The following is a 20,837-nucleotide window of genomic DNA, read 5'->3' on the forward strand; positions in this document are numbered from 1 at the left end:
TTGGACTGTACATCTAGCTAGCTGGCTACTGATCAACCTATTGTGTGTATGGAATATTCATATTGGACTGTACATCTAGCTAGCTGGCTACTGATCAACCTATTGTGTGTATTGAACATTCATATTGGACTTGCATTTGTAAGACTTCTCACCTGTGTGCAGTTTCGTGTGTTCTTTCAGCTTTCCTGAATGGTTAAATCTCTTTCCACCGTGGGAGCAGTGGTAGGGCTTCTCCCCATTGTGTATTCGCTCATGAGCTTTCAGGTTTCCTAACTGGGTAAAACGCTTTCCACACTGGGAGCAGCAGTAAGGCTTCTCCCCTGTGTGAATTCGCTCATGAACTTTCAGGCATCATAAATGGGTAAAAAGCTTTGCGCACTGGGAGCAGTGGTAAGGCTTCTCCCCTGTGTGGATTGTCACATGACTTAAGTGACTGTGATGAGTAATATATCTTTCCACAATCTAAGCATTTGTAAGATTTCTCCCCTGTGTGTATTTGATAAGAGAATTATCTAATAAAGGTAAATGAATCAATAAACCATGATGAATTATTAGTCATACAGCATGGTTAATGAATAATCAATGTAATGATCAATGTAGGGATCGATTGGTCTGATTAGTTCCGGAAAGTCCCGGAACCACTGGAGAGGGAAAGAAATGTGTGTATGCAATTAGTATAGAGAGCTAGAGAAGCAGATGGTCAAGGGAGTAAAACTTCAGAGAGTTCCTAACCTTGAAGGAAAGGAACAGGCTGAGCCAGAAGGTGATAAACAGTGTGAGAAGTTTATGGGGGTTGCAGGTCACCAACAGATTGTGTGTAAATGCATGTGCGTAAGTAAGCAAGAACTATATAATGACTGTTTTGTTATCCTGACGGCAGAACGTTCTCTGAATAAAGCTACAGAAACCTTTTGCAGAAAGCTGAGTCCTTGCCTAATTATTTTAACCCATTGTCTTACAAACCTTGGGCATTAGTCAAGGCGAATTGATTATTGATTATTATCATCAAGATATAAAATTCTTATAACAGTATTCGCTCATGAGCTTTCAGGCTTCCTAAATGGGTAAAACGCTTTGCACACTGGGTGCAATGGTATGGCTTCTCCCCTGTGTGTATTCGCTCGTGACCTTTAAGGGTTCGTAACAATTTTAAACTCTTTCCACACTGGGAGCAATGGTGTGGCTTCGCTCCTGTGTGTGTCCGCTTATGTCTTTTCAGGCTTCCTCACTTCTTAAAGCTCTTTCCAATCTGGAAGCAGAAGTGTCGTCTTGCTGGTTTGGACGTCTTTGGGTCCTCCAAGTTTGGTTTTCCTCCTGCCAAAGACAGTGTTAACCTGTTATGGCTAGGGGGCAGTATTTTCACAGCCGGATAAAAAACGTACCCGATTTAATCTGATTATTACTCCTGCCCAGAAACTAGAATATGCATATAATTATTAGCTTTGGATAGAAAACACTCCAAAGTTTCTAAAACTGTTTGAATGGTGTCTGTGAGTATAACAGAACTCATTTGGCAGGCCAAAACCTGAGAAGATTCCATGCAGGAAGTGCCCTGTCTGACAATTTCTTGCCCTTCTTGATTATCTCTATCCATTACAGAGGATCTCTGCTGTTACGTGACACTTCCTACGGCTCCCATGGGCTCTCAGAAGGCGGCAAAAAGCTGAATCGTGGCTTTGCAGGCTCTGGCTGAAAAAAAGTAGCGCGTTTGGGTAGTGGCTGGTTACAGTACTGTGAGACTCAGGCTCGTGCCCGTGTCGACCGAATGCTTTGTTTTCTTTTGTCTGTTTACCTAAACGCAGATTCCCGGTCGGAATATTATCGCTTTTTTACGAGAAAAATGGCATAAAAATTGATTTTTAACAGCGGTTGACATGCTTCGAAGTACGGTAATGGAATATTTAGAAATCTTTTGTCACGAATTGCGCCATGCTCGTGACCCTTATTTACACTTCGGATAGTGTCTTGAACGCACAAACAAAACGCCGCTGTTTGGATATAACTATGGATTAGTTTGAACCAAACCAACATTTGTTATTGAAGTAGCAGTCCTGGGAGTGCATTCTGACGAAGACAGCAAAGGTAATAACATTTTTCTTATAGTAAATCTGACTTTGATGAGTGCTACATTTGCTGGGTGTCTAAATAGCTAGCCATGATGGCTGGGCTATCTACTCAGAATATTGCAAAATGTGCTTTCACCGAAAAGCTATTTTAAAATCGGACACCTCGATTGCACAAAGGAGTTCTGTATCTATAATTCTTAAAATAATTTATGTTTTTTGTGAACGTTTATCGTGAGTAATTTAGTAAATTCACCGGAGGTTTGCGGGGGGTATGCTAGTTCTGAACGTCACATGCTAATGTAAAAAGCTGGTTTTTGATATAAATATTAACTTGATTGAACAAAACATGCATGTATTGTATAACATAATGTCCTAGGTGTGTCATCTGATGAAGATCATCAAAGGTTAGTGCTGCATTTAGCTGTGGTTTTGTTTTTTGTGACATTATATGCTAGCTTCAAAAATGGGTGTCTGATTATTTCTGGCTGGGTACTCTGCTGACATAATCTAATGTTTTGCTTTCGCTGTAAAGCCTTTTTGAAATCGGACAGTGTGGTTAGATAAAGGAGAGTCTCGTCTTTAAAATGCTGTGAAATAGTCATATATGTTTGAAAAATTGAAGTTTTTGTATTTTAAAGGAATTTGTAATTCGCACCACGCCTATCATTGGATATTGGAGCAGGTGTTCCGCTAGCGGAACGTCTAGTGTGGAAGTTGAAAACCGTAGTTTTTTTTTACTACTTGAATATTGAAAAATATAAACATGAATATTGAAAACAAATGTTTATATTATTTTTAAATAGTTGAACATAATATACTTTAAGGGTATATCAGTTTCAGGATCTCTGCTAGTGTTAAAGTTATGGGCCATTTAATACAGAGAAATTAGCATAGTAGGACATGTAACTTAAGGTTACCTAACATAACCCCGGTTCTATGACATTATAAGCCTCATTAGGGGCGGAGTCGAGGTAGATCCAGTCAAACAACGTCAATCGAGCAACGGCCAATAGCAGACCACGCCACTTCCCTTATAAGGGACATAGTCGCTCCCATCTTCCATGTGTGAAAGGTAACCTGGTGAATATCATAGAATCAGGGTTCTGTTAGGTAACCTGGTGAACCTTCAGTTCTATTTCAATGACTCGTTAGTCTTTCACTTTGGGGATATAGTCAACTACCATAGAGCTCATATACTCTCTGATGCCAAGACAGGATCATCCCTCAGAGGTCCCCACTCTACTCACCGTATGTGCAGTGATGTCCAGTCAGTAGAACCTCATGAAGGTATATCACCACAACATGCTGCATTACAGATCTCTTGAACAGAGATGCCTTTGAACAATGCCTATGTTGTAACCATACCTCTGGTGGATTGAGCCATCAAGCCCTCCGGAGGTGTCAGATCCTTGCTACTATAGAAACTCATGAAGGTATTTTTTTATTTGTATTTATTTCACCTTATTTTAACCAGGTGGCCAGTTGAGAACAAGTTCTCATTTACAACTGCGACCTGGCCAAGATAAAGCAAAGCAGTGCGACAAAAACAACAACACAGAGTTACACATAAACAAATGTGCATTCAATAACACAATAGAAACATCTATGTACAGTGTGTGCAAATGTAGAAGAGTAGGGAGGTAAGGCAATAAATAGGCCATAGAGGCAAAATAATTACAATTTAGCATTAACACTGGAGTGATAAATGTGCAGATGATGATGTGCAAGTAGAGATACTGGGGTGCAAAAGAGCAAGAGGATAAATAACAATATGGGGATGAGGTAGTTGGGTGTGCTATTTACAGATTTGCTGTACCTGTACACAGCCATCGGTAACCTGCTCTGACAGCTGAAGCTTAAAGTTAGAGAGGGAGATATAAGACTCCAGCTTCAGTGATTTTTGCACTTCGTTCCAGTCATTGGCAGCAGAGAACTGGAAGGAAAGGCAGCCAAAGGAAGTGTTGGCTTTGGGGGTGACCAGTGAAAAATACCTGCTGGAGCGCGTGCTACAGGTGGGTGTTGCTTTGGTGACCAGTGAGCTGAGATAAGGTGGGGCTTTACCTAGCAAAGGCTTATAGATGACCTGGAACCAGTGGGTTTGGCGATGAATATGTAGTGAGGGCCAGCCAACGAGAGCATATAGGTCGCAGTGGTGGGTAGTATATGGGGCTTTGGTGACAAAATGGATGGCACTGTGATAGACAACATCCAGTTTGCTGAGTAGGGTGTTGGAGGCTATTTTGTAAATGACATCGCCGAAGTCAAAGATCGGTAGAATAGTCAGTTTTACAAGGGTATGTTTGGCAGCATGAGTGAAGGAGGCTTTGTTGCGAAATAGGAAGCCGATTTTAGATTTAATTTTGGATTGGAGATGCTTAATGTGAGTCTGGAAGGAGAGTTTACAGTCTAACCATAGACCTAGGTATTTGTAGTCGTCTACATATTCTAAGTCAGAACCATCCAGAGTAGTGATGCTAGTCGGGCGGGTGCGGGCAGTAATCGGATGAAGAGCATGCATTTAGTTTTACTAGCATTTAAAAGCAGTTGGCAGCCACGGAAGGAGTGTTGTATGGCATTGAAGCTCGTTTGGAGGTTTGTTCACACAGTGTCCAAAGAAGGGCCAGTTGTATGCAGCAAGAGGACAACATCATTGATATATACAGAGAAAAGACTCGGCCCGAGAATTGAACCCTGTGGCACCCCCATAGAGACTGACAGAGGTCCGGACAACAGGCCCTCCGATTTGACACACTGAACTCTGAGAAGTAGTTGGTGAACCAGGCGAGGCAGTCATTTGAGAAGCCAAGGATATTGAGTCTGCCGATAAGAATGCGGTGATTGACAGAGTCGAAAGCCTTGGCCAAGTCGATGAAGGCGGCTGCACAGTACTGTCTTTTATCGATGGCGGTTATGATATCGTTTAGGACCTTGAGCGCCATGACCTGCTCGGAAACCAGATTGCATAGTGGAGAAGATACGGTGGAATTCGAACTGGTCGGTGATCTGTTTGTTATCTTGGCTTTCAAATATTTTGGAAAAGGTAGGGCAGGATGGATATAGGTCTATAACAGTTTGGGTCTAGAGTGTCTCCCCCTTTGAAGAGGGGGATGACCGCAGCAGCTTTCCAATCTTTGGGGATCTCAGACGATACGAAAGAGAGGTTGAACAGGCTAGTAGTAGGAGTTGCAACAATTTTGGCTGATCATTTTAGAAAGAAAGGGTCCAGATTGTCTAGCCCAGCTTATTTGTAGGGATTCAGATTTGTAGGGATCCAATAAATCTAATTTATGTACCAATGGCAGATTGACCCTTAAACAATTTATACAATAATGAACAACATATTCAAGTGTAGAACTTCAGTAGAATCACCCTTAAAAACCACACATTAGTTCAACGGCATAGTGTGACCCTGTTTAAGACAGTACTCACTGGTGCTAATCTGATATTCTGTCTCCTCCCCTTTCACTCCCAAAATGTCTTCCTTCTTCACCTTTGAGACAGCGTCCTCTTCCTCTCTAAAATGCTCTCTCACTATAACAGCCACCTCTTCCATTCTGAAAGGTTCTTTCTCTTCTTTCACTGTAACACCCTCCTCTTCTTCTTGTTACACAATGTACAGCTCCCGAGTGGCGCAGCAGTTTAAGACACTGCATCGCAATGCAAACTGTGCTGTTACAGATGCTGGTTCAATACCTGTGCCGGCCGCGACCGCGAGACCCATGAGGTGATGGTAGGCTTTTGATTTCTCTCCTTCTAAAAACAGAAATAAATTATTCTAAATAACTAACTGGCTTTATTTACAATTTTTTTAAACAAAGCGATTATTATTATTAATTTAGAATGATATAAAATCTCCTTGGATCTTCTCACAGATATATTATTAGCCCTGTTATCAGCAGGACAATATATATATTGGTCATGTCTCCAGAGTGGCGCACAATGGGATTGCCTTGCAGTTCTCCAGCTTTATCCACTGAAACAGCGAAAGGCGCGCAAGGTTCAAGGCAAGAGGGCACGGGGCACAGGATGGGTCGCAGAGCCGCGCACAGAAGACGGACCTAGCCCATGGGAAAGGGAGGAGGAAGGGGGGTGGACCCCCGCCCCACTGGGTAGCACAGAGCAACACTTTAAGGGGCATTGCATTAATAATGGCGCTGACTAGGGAAACGCTCCCGCTGTTCTTAGTGCCTGTCTGCACGTTCAAACTAAAACAATGTAAGTAATAATGGTGTGAAAAATGCACCTTAGATATTAATTCGGAGGGCAGATATTAAATATTAAAGCATTAGACCTCTCACTAAAGGCATCAGTCAAAAGTTATACTTAAATAGAACTGGATTTAACAAAAAATTCTATGAAAAGCGCACATTTGTAAATCCCAAATGCTAAAAGCAATTGGAAAGGTAGATACAAATGATTTGTGACGTGGTTACAATAAAGAATGTAAACAAGATGTAAACAAGATGCTGTGTTTTTATTTACAGTAGTGATGGACAGCTGGTGGCATTTTCAAAACAGGTTTTCAGACAATTGTAGTCCGATTAGCAGGACAACAGACTCTTTATATCCCGGCTACTGTAGGTGTGAACATCCCCCTACCTGCAATGTATTCGATGTACTCTTAAGTGTTACATTTCTAACTCAAAACAGCAGTACAGTATTTCTTCATCAACATCTTTATGCTTTCGTTAATAGTGATAAAAATACTCTTTCAAAATGCAGATGTTTATTTAGTTATGGATCCATAACGAATTACTATGGGAACAAATAGCAATGAATGACAGAAATATTGGAACAAACTTGTCTAATGAAGGTAAACAAATTGTTGCTTACTGGAAAATACTGTTTCAAAACACACACGGTCATGTCGTACAGCGCCATTATGGCTATTAGCAGGTAGCTGGACAAAAGACTTGCCTAGAAGGAGGATAGGGGGCAACTTCTATCATCAAATGTATTTCTTAGTTAGGTTGGCTGAATCACAACCGGCCGTGATTGGTTGCAATTTCAGTTTAATCCACTAGAAAAGACAAAACAAATAAAACAACAAAAAGTATTATGTATCACATCTGACTGTGATTGGGAGTCCCACAGGGCGGCGCACAACTGGCCCAGCGTTTCTCTCCCTCTAAAAACAGATATAAATGTTTTGGCCTTTACAAATATTATTCTGGCCTTTATTCAGATTACAAATCGCTCACTTTAGTTTTTTTGAAAACGAAATAACCTCCAAAATATCATTATATATTATCAAGTTGATGGCACAGTTATATAGCCGGCACCTACATAAAGCTGAGTGACTCACTCATTCATGGCTTTGGATCAAAATAAATAAGTACCAACATTCTTTCTGATAGTCTTTAATAAAGAAATGTTTTGGTTATCCTGACCTACAGTGAGGGGAAAAAGTATTTGATTCCCTGCTGATTTTGTACGTTTGCCCACTGACAAAGAAAGGATCAGTCTATAATTTTAATGGTAGGTTTATTTGAACAGTAAGAGATAGAATAACAAAAAAATCCAGAAAAACACATGTCAAAAATGTTATAAATTGATTTGCATTTTAGTGAGGGAAATAAGTATTTGACCCCCTCTCAATGAGAAAGATTTCTGGCTCCCAGGTGTCTTTTATACAGGTAACGAGCTGAGATTAGGAGCACACTCTTAAAGGGAGTGCTCCCAATCTCAGCTTGTTACCTGTATAAGAGACACCTGTCCACAGAAGCAATCAATCAGATTCCAAACTCTCCACCATGGCCAAGACCAAAGAGCTCTTGTGGGAGCAAAACTCATGACTCTGATTCCATTTCCATTATTAGCAGCATTTAGGCTGTCCACTTTGAAGAGTGGAGACAGAATGGCTATATAAGGAATGTAACATATAGGACCAGGCCCTGCTACCATTATAACCTATACAGCTGTCAGATGTGGGCGTTATCAAGCAACAACTGATATGGAGAGATAATGGTAAAGAACGGTCAAGGGAAGCTATTTTCATATAGAGGGAGGGGACTCTATACGTTATGCAAAGACAGAATCCTATAAAGATAGGACTCTGTAATATGAGAATTTAGTCTTTTTAGTGGAAGGGTTCGGCTTTGCTACTCTGTATTGAAGTCTATATTGAATTCAAAGGTTCTTGTAAGAGTGTTATATTTTTGAAGCAATGTTCCACGACATAAATGGCGAGCATGCCAGGAGATCAAAGGGACCTCGGACAGTGTCGTTCTTGGCTGGTGACAGATTCTCTGGACAATCTCACAAACGGGTGGCCGCCCAACTGTATACAGGTAAGCTTGTTCTTACGCAGTTGAAATGTTTGTGTAGATTGTTTCAGGGATTCTGTCTCAGCGGAAAAAGACGTCACGTAGGTCTCTCCTTACATTCCTAAAAAACCTAGTAATGCTAAGAGCTTTTGAATTCAATAGAACTGCATGCATGAATTTTGGGGGTTGTTAAATATAATTAAATATGTACATCTGTGAGGGCTAAAATGTGTGGTAAGCTGTGAACCTTGCTGGTGTCGGGTGTTTAGCGGAGGGGGCTTGCGCCTGCGCTGTCGGACCGTTCTAATGGACCCACGTGGGTGGTTTGGTTGTGTGGGGTTATCCTGTCTGATTCTGCTTGACCGAGCTCAACCTTTTCAGGACCTGTTTTGGGATGTTAACACAGCCTGATCAGGTGGACCGTGGTGGGTGTGTGATTTGGTTTGCTCCTCTCACTAGACCATTCATCTGTGGACCTTGTGTGGCCCGGGGGGTGCGCCTGTTTGCTCTCTCTGACCGGACTGCCTCGCCTGATGTGGGGCTACTGCTGCTGCTTGCACGTGTGGTCAAAACAAATTGATAAATAGATAGAAAAACCTGTGATACCGCTTCGATCAAAACTAGTAGAAGGACTGCTTGGATAGGTTACTTAGATATACAGCTCTACGGGAGTAGAGGGCTGCATAAATAAGTAGGTAGAAATCCCACGATACCGCTCTTACAAAAGGAATTAGGAAGAGGTCTGCTTTGGGTGGGTTGTTCACGATACCACCCAAATTAACAGGGGTCCGTTTGAAGTGAATAGTTAGGGAGCAGGAGAAACTCGACCCGATTAGGCGAGGTTCAACTGCAAAACTAATCCTACGCATAAGAAAGCTCCGCCTTGCTAACGGGGTCGGAAGATCAGTAGGGCGCACCGCGTAGCTGCTCTGAGGGACAGAGGATAGTACGGGTGGGCGAACAGTGTGAAGGGAAACTGACTCGATTAAGCAGAATTTCCGACATACTGCAAAATCCTATAGTACAAAGTTATCCTGTGTTGAGGAAGTGTATCAGGAATAGACTGAGGTTTATAGGTTGTTTTAGGTAAAACGAGGTGTGAATGAACGAATGTGAATAAAAATTGTATGGATGTAAATAAACGTCTGAATGAGTGGAAGCTTCTCTGTGTTGAGGAAGTGAATCAGAGAAGCTAAAGACTGCAGTTAAATATAGTATATACTGGTGTGTGTGTGTGTGCCAACTAGTCAAGGGGAAGGAATGCGCAAACCTCTCTGTGACAGAGTGTAATTTGAGAAGGGTGTGTCTAGAGTGTACTAGGAAGAAGAAATAATAAATCAATAGATATTAGACAAAAGGAACTATGTAAAGATAACACATTAACATAATAAATGTGTTAAATAACTATTCTGGAATGCATAGAACTTGTGGTAAAAAAGTATTAAACAAGACACATAGTATGTATATAAGGTGTGTGAAGTGAGAATATAAAACATAGATAAGCAAAAGATATACTATATAGTTACAATAAACTCAGACTATTTAGAATAAATAGTAACAACAAATACATAAAGAAGAAGGACGGTAGGAGGAAAACAGTGGGTAACACTGGAGCTGCAGGACCCTTAGGAAGTTACAGCATCTAGGAGAGAGAGTGGGTCTGGAGAGACTCTACAAGTGTAGAGAATAGGTAGGATAAATTAGGAATATAAACAATAAGACATTAAGTAGGATAGAATATCATAAGTGAATAAATATAAAGAGATAAGAAAGTGTACATGTTATGGGCAGCTGGGTTGGACAGAAGAATGTAGTAGATAGGATTGGTGGGGTTAACATAATGTAAACTGATACAATAAACGGGACACCAGTAGAGATCGTAGGGGCAACAACTCCTATGTAAAAAGAAATAATAACGATATCTGTGAATGGGAACCACACAGTGATATTTGAGGTGCTGTACTGGAATAAGAAATTGAGTCGTCTGTAGTGTTCAGTAATACAGTTGCAGACATTATAGTGGGCTTTAATAGGAGGTATTAAGTGCTGTGACTAATGAATTATTATCTGAGAGAATGAGTAGCCCTACCTTGGAGAATAGTTAATAAAAGGTGTGTATTATGGACGGGAGCGTTTAGGGAATAATAAATAGTGGCATGATGACGAACGGACTGTTTTCTCCCTGGAATATGGAGATAGCGGAATTTAGTAAAGCCATGGAGTCGCTGAGAGAAGCGCACAATAATTCCACCAATTCGGCTTGAATGTGAAAGAGCAAACTGGATAATGTAGGGCAACATTACCCGGTAAACTGGATAAATAAAATACACTCACATAAAACCAGAATAAGAAGCTCAATTTACCAGTGTTTTGAAATCAGCATTCTATCATCAGAAAATACATTATGATGGGGGCCAGATATGACTCTGCTCGCCTCGCAGACGTGCGAGGGGAGAGTAGAGCCATAAAATATCAAAATGTAAGGTAATAGCTCCCTGTTTTAGATATGGGACTATGGGAAGAATGTGGGAAGAATGTGTGTAGGGAGACACTGGAGCCTGATGCAGTAGCAGGAAATGCAGCTATACGAGAGTTTGCATCCTTTTCAAAAGAGCAACAACTAATCGTTTTGAGGTTAGTAAGAATGGAACTTTCACAAAGCGGTGTATGATCTCTGTTCGATCAATGAGTGATTCATAGAGATTACGGTTTCTATGTGATGGAAGACGTATTAGATCACGTTTTACCTAACTGTTATTAGAGCACCGATGGGATTTACAAATAGTCCCACTTGGTATAATTTTGCATTGAAACAATAGTTTCTGTGTTGATAAAATACGAGGATGATTTGTTATTAGCGTCGAACGACAGAAAATAAACTTATATGAGAGATCACCACCTTAGTAAATTAGTTGGAGGACCAGGCAAAGCAAAATGTAACATGTTTGAGGTTTTCAATTTCTGAGGGCAAGACAAAACCCAGATCGGGTAGAAACTGTGCGTTCTGAGGCATGGCTAAACTCTCCGCGCATGCTCAGGAAAACGTAAGGGTTTTTCAATTTTGTTAGACATTTTATACCGTCATTCTCTGAAACTGTTAAAACACTTGTAGAATGGAATCAAAAGTGTGAGGAAATGTTTGTCGAGTTAAATAAATAATTGGGTTAAACGTCAGCATTGGGATTGCCAAATTTAAATGAAACTTTTAAAATGTTTTGGTTAGTTTATGAACATGGTGATGGATTGAAACAAACATTTAATGATTGGAGTAAGGATAGTGGAATTATAATTATAATGTAATACTATTGGCTTGCTGATTAAAATGTAACATTGTGAATACTAACGAATTGTACACTTTCTTTTCCAGAAGGGGTTTTCATTTTCTCTTGTCGGAAATATCCTTCGAGACTGCGATACTGGGGAAAGCAGTTAGTGATCAGGGGCGGAAATCCCGGGGGGGACGGGGGGACACGACCCCCCCATCCTGGGAAAAATATGATTTGTCCCCCCCAATACATCACTGAAACATAACTATGTAATTTAAATAATAATACGCAATGAAAGCAATTGTGCTGATTATAGACATTTAATAACGCGTTTTTAAGTTTCAAAAGATTGCAACCCCCCCCACCCTTTGCCTCACAATGGTTTGATCCACTGCCAGTTCCTTAGTTGGCAAGGTAACAGAGGGGTCATATCTACTGTCTGAAAGGCACTCAATGCACGTAACTGACGTGAGGTTAATCCAGTCAATCGCGCACACACACTAGCTGAATATGCAGAGCTAGCACGCAAATATTAACTATTAAGCTAGCTAGTACCTATTCCATTTATGTGGCATCGTCAAAGATGGAATCAGCATGCAGATGATGTAAGTTAGTGCTTCAAAGTCCCTGTGATAAGGTTAGCGATAAACTGAAATCCAAACTGAACAGAACTACACTCTTCTACCATTGTCTTAAATATATTTAATGGTCTCGTTGCAAAAGCTAAATTGTCGCAAGTGAACTTTTATTTATTTATTTTATTTCACCTTTATTTAACCCGGGTAGCAAAGATTATAGCAAACACCACTGAAACTGAATTGGTGCTCGCTAGCTTTGCAAATTCAGCTATTGTTGGAAGCCAGCCAATATGAAACAAACTATTACAATTACAATAGGTTGCAGCATATGTTGTGTAAATAGTGAACTCATACTGCTGTCAACTCTTGTCATTTTAATCCGTTTCACATTTGCTAGCTACCTTTTAGATCGAAGCCCAAATAGAATGATTGAAGATGATAGAAGCCCATCTCCTACTGTAAATAACCTACACACTGTGTGTGTAGCCAGCCAGCCAGCCAGGTAGAAAAATGGCAGAAAAATAAAAGACGGACATCAGAGTATTTTTCAATACACCAAAACGCATAGTAAGAACCCTAGTAGCCTAATATCTCAAAGACTAGACCACTCTCAACTTAAACTGGTGACTGAACTAAGATTTGTTAAAGGCAATGGTATTGCTGTTGTGATTAGTTGTGTAGTTTTGGGTACCGGTAGTTAGGAGTACGGCAAACACCTTATTTCTTTGGTTCCTCAATATACATTTACCATATTACAATGTAGGCTATGTGTTACAGCACTACTTTTGGTGTCCCCCTCAGGAATTGCTCTTGAGAAAATTTAATGTAATTGTCCCCTCCAAAGTTGATATCAGATTTTCGCCCCTGTTAGTGATAGTCGGCCGTTTTAAGAGTAAAAGTATCTGGATTAGGCTATAAATGGAGTTCCGGATAAGCCCGGTTCCTGTGTGTTCTTGACCTACCAGCAAGTACACACCATACCGGGAAAGAATATGCGTTAGTGTAAAATGGGGTGCTTGGAAATGTTGTTCAGGCTATTTTGGTGGAATGTCAAAAGCACTAGTATGGATATACCAGAGTGCAGAATAACGGATTAGTTTACAAATGCTTGAAGTCTGATTGAATATTGCCGGTGTCAGTAAACGTCAGGGAAGAAACATAATTACAATTATTGCAAGCAGCACAGTCAAACGTTAGCTTGGGTGCTTGACTGCCAGGTGGGAATAATAGTAGGAAGTAATGATTCAGAAAGTTTGGTTCAACTCTGTTCATTACAACATATTTGGGGTTTTGAGAACCATGTGACGTATTGACTAACAAGATGATAAGACAACATCAACTTTTTGAAGGTTCTACAGTGGTTAACCAATGGTTTTGTATTATACTAAACTAATGACACAGGTTAAAATGATAAGATTACTGGAAAGGGCCTCTGGGATTTAATTTGGATGGACCTTTTTCAATTCAGTTTTAAACTGGGTATACAGGAAGATGGAAATGTTTTGAAATGTATCCAAATGGGTTCTGAAGGACAGGGACAGAGAAGGGAGAGGAAACAATTAATGGTGTCAAATGCCCTGAATCCTAAACATTTCCCGTGAAGACTGATCAACTTCACTAGAAATTATTGGAACAGGTGGGATTTAAATATAAAATGACTAAGAAACACCAGTCTCTATTCAGAGTGTACAATTACTTTGAAATTCTATTATTTCCATATAAAAATGATGAAGAGTTGTAATCTTAAATTGACTAGTTACTCAAATAATTGTATTTTTTGATTTAACATGTTATTGAATCATGTGTTCAGAGGGAAAATGATCAGTTCCATGGGGTTATGGTTTTTGGGTAAATATACACATGTGCTTTGTTCAGTCTGCATATAGAAAGGAAATATCTGTTAACAAGGGATGACAGTTACTCCAAATGGATTATGATATAAGTATAGATGATTTCATTGTGTGTTTTTGTTTCAATACAAAATTTGCAACATTGGGATATTGAAGTTTGCGAGAGATTATGTTGTTAAATTATCTGTAACTCGTCTGAGAGATCACCAGTAGAATAAGGGAGTTATCATGGAAGGTGATGTCAGAATGCTTTAATGCATGGGAGAGATATTTTTACAACAAGTGTGTGTGAAGCTCTAACTCTCCCTAACCAGCGGAAGAGTGAGGGACAACTGCGTCTGATGACCTGTGAACTGTATCTGAAATAGACATGCTGGAATGATATGTGCTGGAGGAGGAAGACTAAAGGGGAATAGGTTACTGACCTTTCATTACCAGGCCTCTCGTGACAGAAAACCAGAGGCAAAGGGGGGCTGTAATAAGAATAGATATTACTGGTACTACAAGTTTAGTATAAATGTACATTTTTAAGGGGATGAAGCACTAAGGACTGAATTCTGAATTTGGGTTGGACAATTTATAAAACGTTTTAGTTATGATTTGGACATAGAACTGTTTAAATTTACTAGGCCTAGGGAAGCTCTGGAGACTAAATCCTGAGACAGGGAGGTTGACAGAACTTACAGAAGATTATATTAAAGGTATTTGTTTCTTTTGTTTTATCATCTCATTAGAATTCTAATGTTAAATTATATTGATATAATTAATTGCATAAAAGGTTTATGGTCTGTTTTGCGATAACACACAAGGATGAAGGAGGAGACCAACATAACATGGGCATAGAACGTAACGGATGGACGTTTTCTCCCAGGTTTAGTTACATTATGAGTAGTGGTCATAGAACGTAACGGATGGACGTTTTCTCCAGGTTTAGTTACATTATGAGTAGTGGTCATAGAACGTAACGGATGGACGTTTTCTCCAGGTTTAGTTACATTATGAGTAGTGGTCATAGAACGTAACGGATGGACGTTTTCTCCAGGTTTAGTTACATTATGAGTAGTGGGCATAGAACGAGGATGGACGTTTTCTCCAGGTTTAGTTACATTATGAGTAGTGGTCATAGAACGAACGGATGGACGTTTTCTCCAGGTTTAGTTACATTATGAGTAGTGGTCATGAACAACGGATGGACGTTTTCTCCAGGTTTAGTTACATTATGAGTAGTGGTCATAGAACGGGATGGACGTTTTCTCCAGGTTTAGTTACATTATGAGTAGTGGTCATAGAACGTAACGGATGGACGTTTTCTCCAGGTTTAGTTACATTATGAGTAGTGGTCATAGAACGTAACGGATGGACGTTTTCTCCAGGTTTAGTTACATTATGAGTAGTGGTCACTTATTACAAATATGCAGTTATTGTAATTTATTTTTCCCCTTTTCTTGTCTGGTCAATTTACTTTTTGTTTTAAGGAACATAAGTGTGTTTATTGTTCCTGAGGAGGGAATGATATAAATTGACTAAAATTGATTTGAGAATGTTTTGGTATGTATCAAACGGTGGAAGGAAATTAGAAGTAGGAAATGATGTGTTATGGGTTAAAAGTTAGAAGAACTGTGACTGCATTGGGGATCTGAGGGGGCTCATAAATGAAGGTTATGGTAGTAGAGGGGTGTTATTTCTAGAGACTATGGATATTAATAGAAGAGAGAACTCACAGAAGAGAAAGGACAGCTGGCTGTGTAAAATATAGGGACAATTCTAAGTAAATTGAACATTACACATACCTAGATTAAGGTAAGAGTAAAAGTGATAGTGGTGACATTTAACACTATGGTAAAAGTTTAAGAGTTATGATTTGGAGTTAAGAGGTTGGATATTCTTCCAACTGGAAGACACTTGACTGATTACATGTTATTCTAACAGCAGTTGCTGTAGGGACCATAATGTGACTATCATTATGTATAAGTATATCTGTGGCAGGAGGCCAGGTATTTGAGACAGAATGTTTACATAGGGCTGTTATTTAAATATTACAAAGTAGTGATCTTGACATAAGAGGAAAGTCTGTCAGGAAATAACCCATGTGTTAGTGTGTATGTCCTCAGGAGAAAAGCAGCACATAAGAAGCCAGAAATAACCAAGGGCATGGGCTGACTTCTAGAGATTGAGTGTACATCAAGATACACCAGGCTGGGGGTATACTTCTTACAGCACCTGCAGTGGTAAAGATCATCATGTCTCTCTTCGGTGGGCGCATAATTCTCACAAGAAGTAAGGTCCAGCTGAATAATGGGTGAGCTTGAAAGCACCATGACAGAGGACGCGGAGAGAGAGAGACTAGATTCCACTGTAGACATACAGTTGTTGGGTTTGGGAGCTACTTATTTTATTGGTTAATGCATTATATGAAAAAGGACAGATGTTAGGGTAATTGTGCTCTAAACAACATGTTGACGGCAATAATGCGAAAGCATATACAGTGTTGAATTAAGAAGATAAGATATAATGTTGATTAGGGATATGCCTATCGGGTGAAATGGAGCAGATGGAAAACAAAGTGAAAATGACATGATTTGGGAACACCTCTCAGATCCTGGGGCCGAAAGGGGAAGACTGGGTGGAAGCATGAGGAAGCTTTTTAGTGCTTTTATTTTTGTGGAACCCAGCAGGAAAGTATCCTGGAGGCATAGAGTCAGGTGAAGAGAGAGCGGGAATTGTCATGGTCTCAGATTTCGGTTTCCATTAATATATTTATGCATGACATATCACATTGATAATGCTGTTGTGTTTTTGTTTTTCACTTTCCAAGTCTTATGCTTAGGAACCAGAAGGAGAGGGGTCGCCAGCTTCAGCTGGAATGTTAGTTGGTGTATGATGAGTGATGGAAATAAGTGGATGTATGGTGTGATCATAAAACAGAGGCCATAAGTCTCTAAGTTTGAATGCCTCACAGAAAGAAGGCAGAAACCTGAACCAGGACCAGAGGTTCCACGTCTGGTGATCCAAGAGACCTGGTCCGAGTGTTCCGGAAGAATGGAATGAGCCAAGGAGGGAAGGTCCCTACAAGGTGGCTCGAACAATGTTAACTGCTGTCCGGGTGAAAGGAAGCAACACGTGGTACCATCTAAACCACTGTACCAAAGTCCCGTCGGAAAGGAGGGGACAACCACCAGGCCATGAAGGAGCAGAGGAGATCAAGGAGCCAGGCAGGAGACAGGCAGGAGCCAGGCAGGAGCCAGGCAGGAGACGAAGAGGAGGTGGATCGAGGAGCAACTTTCAACAGCCAACAGACACTCTCCTGAATATCCAGAGAGTCCAGGGATGGGGAGGAGTGACATGCCTGTTGCTCCTGATGACATACCTACTCTGGCAGATACCCCTGATAGAGGTGTTGTTCAAGGGGACGGAGAAACAACGACAGGAGGATGGAAAGGAGACTTTCTTATCAACTTCTCTGTCCTCACCATGGTCTTTTTAACAGACAGTGAAACAGGATGGATGAAGAATGGTAGAATGGTCTTGACAGCAACAGCAACAAACCTAGAAGAAATTGTAAAATGACCTCCCAATAGAGACTAGTACACCAACTAAACAATAGAAAAACCATAAGAAAGTGGGTTGCTGCAGAAAATCTGGACATCTGTTACCAACTGGGGTAGCTACAATGAAGAAACTACCCAAGAATCAAACATTGATAAAAAATGTAGAAAAGCAATAACAAATGGCTTGTGTAGGTGGGCTCAGTAAGAAGCAACTAAACATAGGATGGACAATTGCATTTTGTCTAGCAAATCACATTCGTCTAATATTTTAATAGTACCTGAACTTGCATCTGTTGAAGAATGTGTTAAATGGAAAATGTTCAATGTATTCAGAGTCAATACTACATACCTTTGTGTAACATAGAATGCAGATTGGCATTAGGTAGCACTAAAGGTAGAAGTGAATTAAACCAAAATATGTTGGGAGAACATGAATGTGCAACATATGACATGAGAACTGAATTAAATGGTCCTCATAATGATAGGTTTACTATTGTAAAAAGTAGATCATGTTTCTACAGCTATGGAGATAATGGGATAGATGTGAGAAACACTACAGTTAATTGTTAAACTATTTGGGTGTTAGAAACTGCAGGAGTTAGTAAATTTGATGATAAAGGAATGATTATGGATCACAAAGGTACATGTGGTAATATAACTCAAGTAGCATTATCTCTTGCAATATTAAAGAATCAGGATAGAGGTATAGCTGATAGTTTCGGGATGTGTGGGCAGAACAAACTCTTGAATGTTTTACCAGAAGGCTGGACTGTGCCTTGGTTAGAACGATACAAAGGTGTCTATCATTAAATCACAGCAGGATGAGTCTGTAAAGCATAGAGTAAGGGAAGCCTATGAATCAGATCCCATAGTACATCTAGATGCGATTGGACAGGTGAGAGGAGTTCCTGATGAATACAAACCAAGAGATGAGGTTAAATCAGGGTTTGAGTCAATATTTCTTTGGATAACACCTAATAATAACAAATGTACTAGATGGAACTTTCCTTTAGCTATGACCAAACTGAAGGGATTGTGACAAGAGGTTAAGGACAATGAACCCATGGTTGGGACAGGTTGGAATTAGCTTTAAGTAAATGGGGTTACTCCAGGAGGAGGACATGATAGCAATGATTGTGTTCAAGGGTTTCCTGTTTTAGTAAAGCACCTGATTATAATGTGCTTGATTGAAAACTGGACTGATGCAGTATGTATAACCTGGTAATCATTTACTATGGAGTGTATTGTCTATTTCCTTTCTACCTTTGACAAGGGATAAATTAAGTTAGAACTTCTGAATTTTGTTTACTTAGACTTGTGGGTAAAATGGTGAAATTCCGGTTACAAGTGTCCATGGACCATGTCCTTAGTCCTTTAGCAGGTGTTTTCATTTGTGATTCCACTGTTGTTACAGAGGTGTCTGTAAGGAAGGATCTTGTTTAAGTGTCGAATTTAGAATGACTTTATAAGGGTTTTCTTATTTTCTTTATGTTTTAAATAACTGAGATAACCTCAGGGAAGGCTATGTGTGGTTTGTGTGTTTTGTGTGAGACTGTTTAGTCTCAAAGGGGGGTTTGTGTGGGAGCAAAACTCATGACTCTGATTCCATTTCCATTATTAGCAGCATTTAGGCTGTCCACTTTGAAGAGCTTAAACAGAATGGCTATATAAGGAATGGAACATATAGGACCAGGCCCTGCTAGCATTATAACCTATACAGCTGTCAGATGTGGGCGTTATCAAGCAACAACTGATATGGAGAGATAATGGTAAAGAACGGTCAAGGGAAGCTATTTTCATATAGAGGGAGGGGACTCTATACGTTAAGCAAAGACAGAATCCTATAAAGATAGGACTCTGTAATATGAGAATTTAGTCTTTTTAGTGGAAGGGTTCGGCTTTGCTACTCTGTATTAAAGTCTATATTGAATTCAAAGGTTCTTGTAAGAGTGTTATATTTTTGAAGCAAACTCTCCAAGGATGTCAGGGACAAGATTGTAGACCTACACAAGGCTGGAATGGGCTACAAGACCATCGCCAAGCAGCTTGGTGTGAAGGTGACAACAGTTGGTGCGATTATTCACAAAAGAACTGTCAATGTCCCTCGGCCTGGGGCTCCATGCAAGATCTCACCTCATGGAGTTGCAATGATCATGAGAACGGTGAGGAATCAGCCCAGAACTACACGGGAGGATCTTGTCAATGATCTCAGCGAAGCTGGGACCATAGTCACCAAAGAAATCAATTGGTAACACACTACGCCCGCAAGGTCCCCCTGCTCAAGAAAGCACATATACATGCCCGTCTGAAGTTTGCCAATGAACATCTGAATGATTCAGAGGACAACTGGGTGAAAGTGTTGTGGTCAGATGAGAACAAAATGGAGCTCTTTGGCATCAACTCAACTCGCCATGTTTGGAGGAGGAGGAATGCTGCCTATGACCCCAAGAACACCATCCCCACCGTCAAACATGGAGGTGGAAACATTATGCTTTGGGGGTGTTTTTCTGCCAAGGGGACAGAACAACTTCACCGCATCAAAGGGACGATGGACGGAGCCATGTACCATCAAATCTTGGGTGAGAACCTCCTTCCCTCAGCCAGGGCATTGAAAATGGGCCGTGGATGGGTATTCCAGCATGACAATGACCCAAAACACACGGCCAAGGCAACAAAGGAGTGGCTCAAGAAGAAGCACATTAAGGTCCTGGAGTGGCCTAGCCAGTCTCCAGACCTTAATCCCATAGAAAATCTGTGGAGGGAGCTGAAGGTTTTAGTTGCCAAACGTCAGCCTCAAAACCTTAATGACTTGGAGAAGATCTGCAAAGAGGAGTGGGACAAAATCCCTCCTGAGATGTGTGCAAACCTGGTGGTCAACTACAAGAAACGTCTGACCTCTGTGATTGCCAAAAAGGGTTTTGCCACCAAGTACTAAGTCATGTTTTGCAGAGGGGTCAAATACTTATTTCCCTCATTAAAATGCAAATCAATTTATAACATTTTTTACATGCATTTTTCTGGATTTATTTGTTGTTATTCTGTCTCTCACTGTTCAAATAAACCTACCATTAAAATGATAGACGGATCATTTCTTTGTCAGTGGGCAAACGTACAAAATCAGCAGGGGATCAAATACTTTTTTTCCCCTCACTGTAGACACCACGTACAGTATTATAATAGCCCGTTATGGGCTATTAGCAGGACAATATACCTTTACCAACACTTCTCTGATGCAGGTTCGATACCCGTGCCGGCCGCCACCG

General features: G+C 40.4%; 1 long non-coding RNA gene across 1 annotated transcript; it reads left to right on the forward strand.

Moving 5' to 3' along the window:
- Positions 1 to 12,931: 12,931 nt before the first annotated feature.
- Positions 12,932 to 19,510, forward strand: LOC123725395 (uncharacterized). Its single transcript, XR_006757845.1, has 2 exons — positions 12,932 to 14,954; positions 15,286 to 19,510. It is a non-coding gene; the product is annotated as an uncharacterized lncRNA (long non-coding RNA).
- Positions 19,511 to 20,837: the final 1,327 nt, after the last annotated feature.

Source organism: Salmo salar, chromosome ssa12 (genome assembly GCF_905237065.1).
Source record: "Salmo salar chromosome ssa12, Ssal_v3.1, whole genome shotgun sequence".
Taxonomy (NCBI): Eukaryota; Metazoa; Chordata; class Actinopteri; order Salmoniformes; family Salmonidae; genus Salmo; species Salmo salar.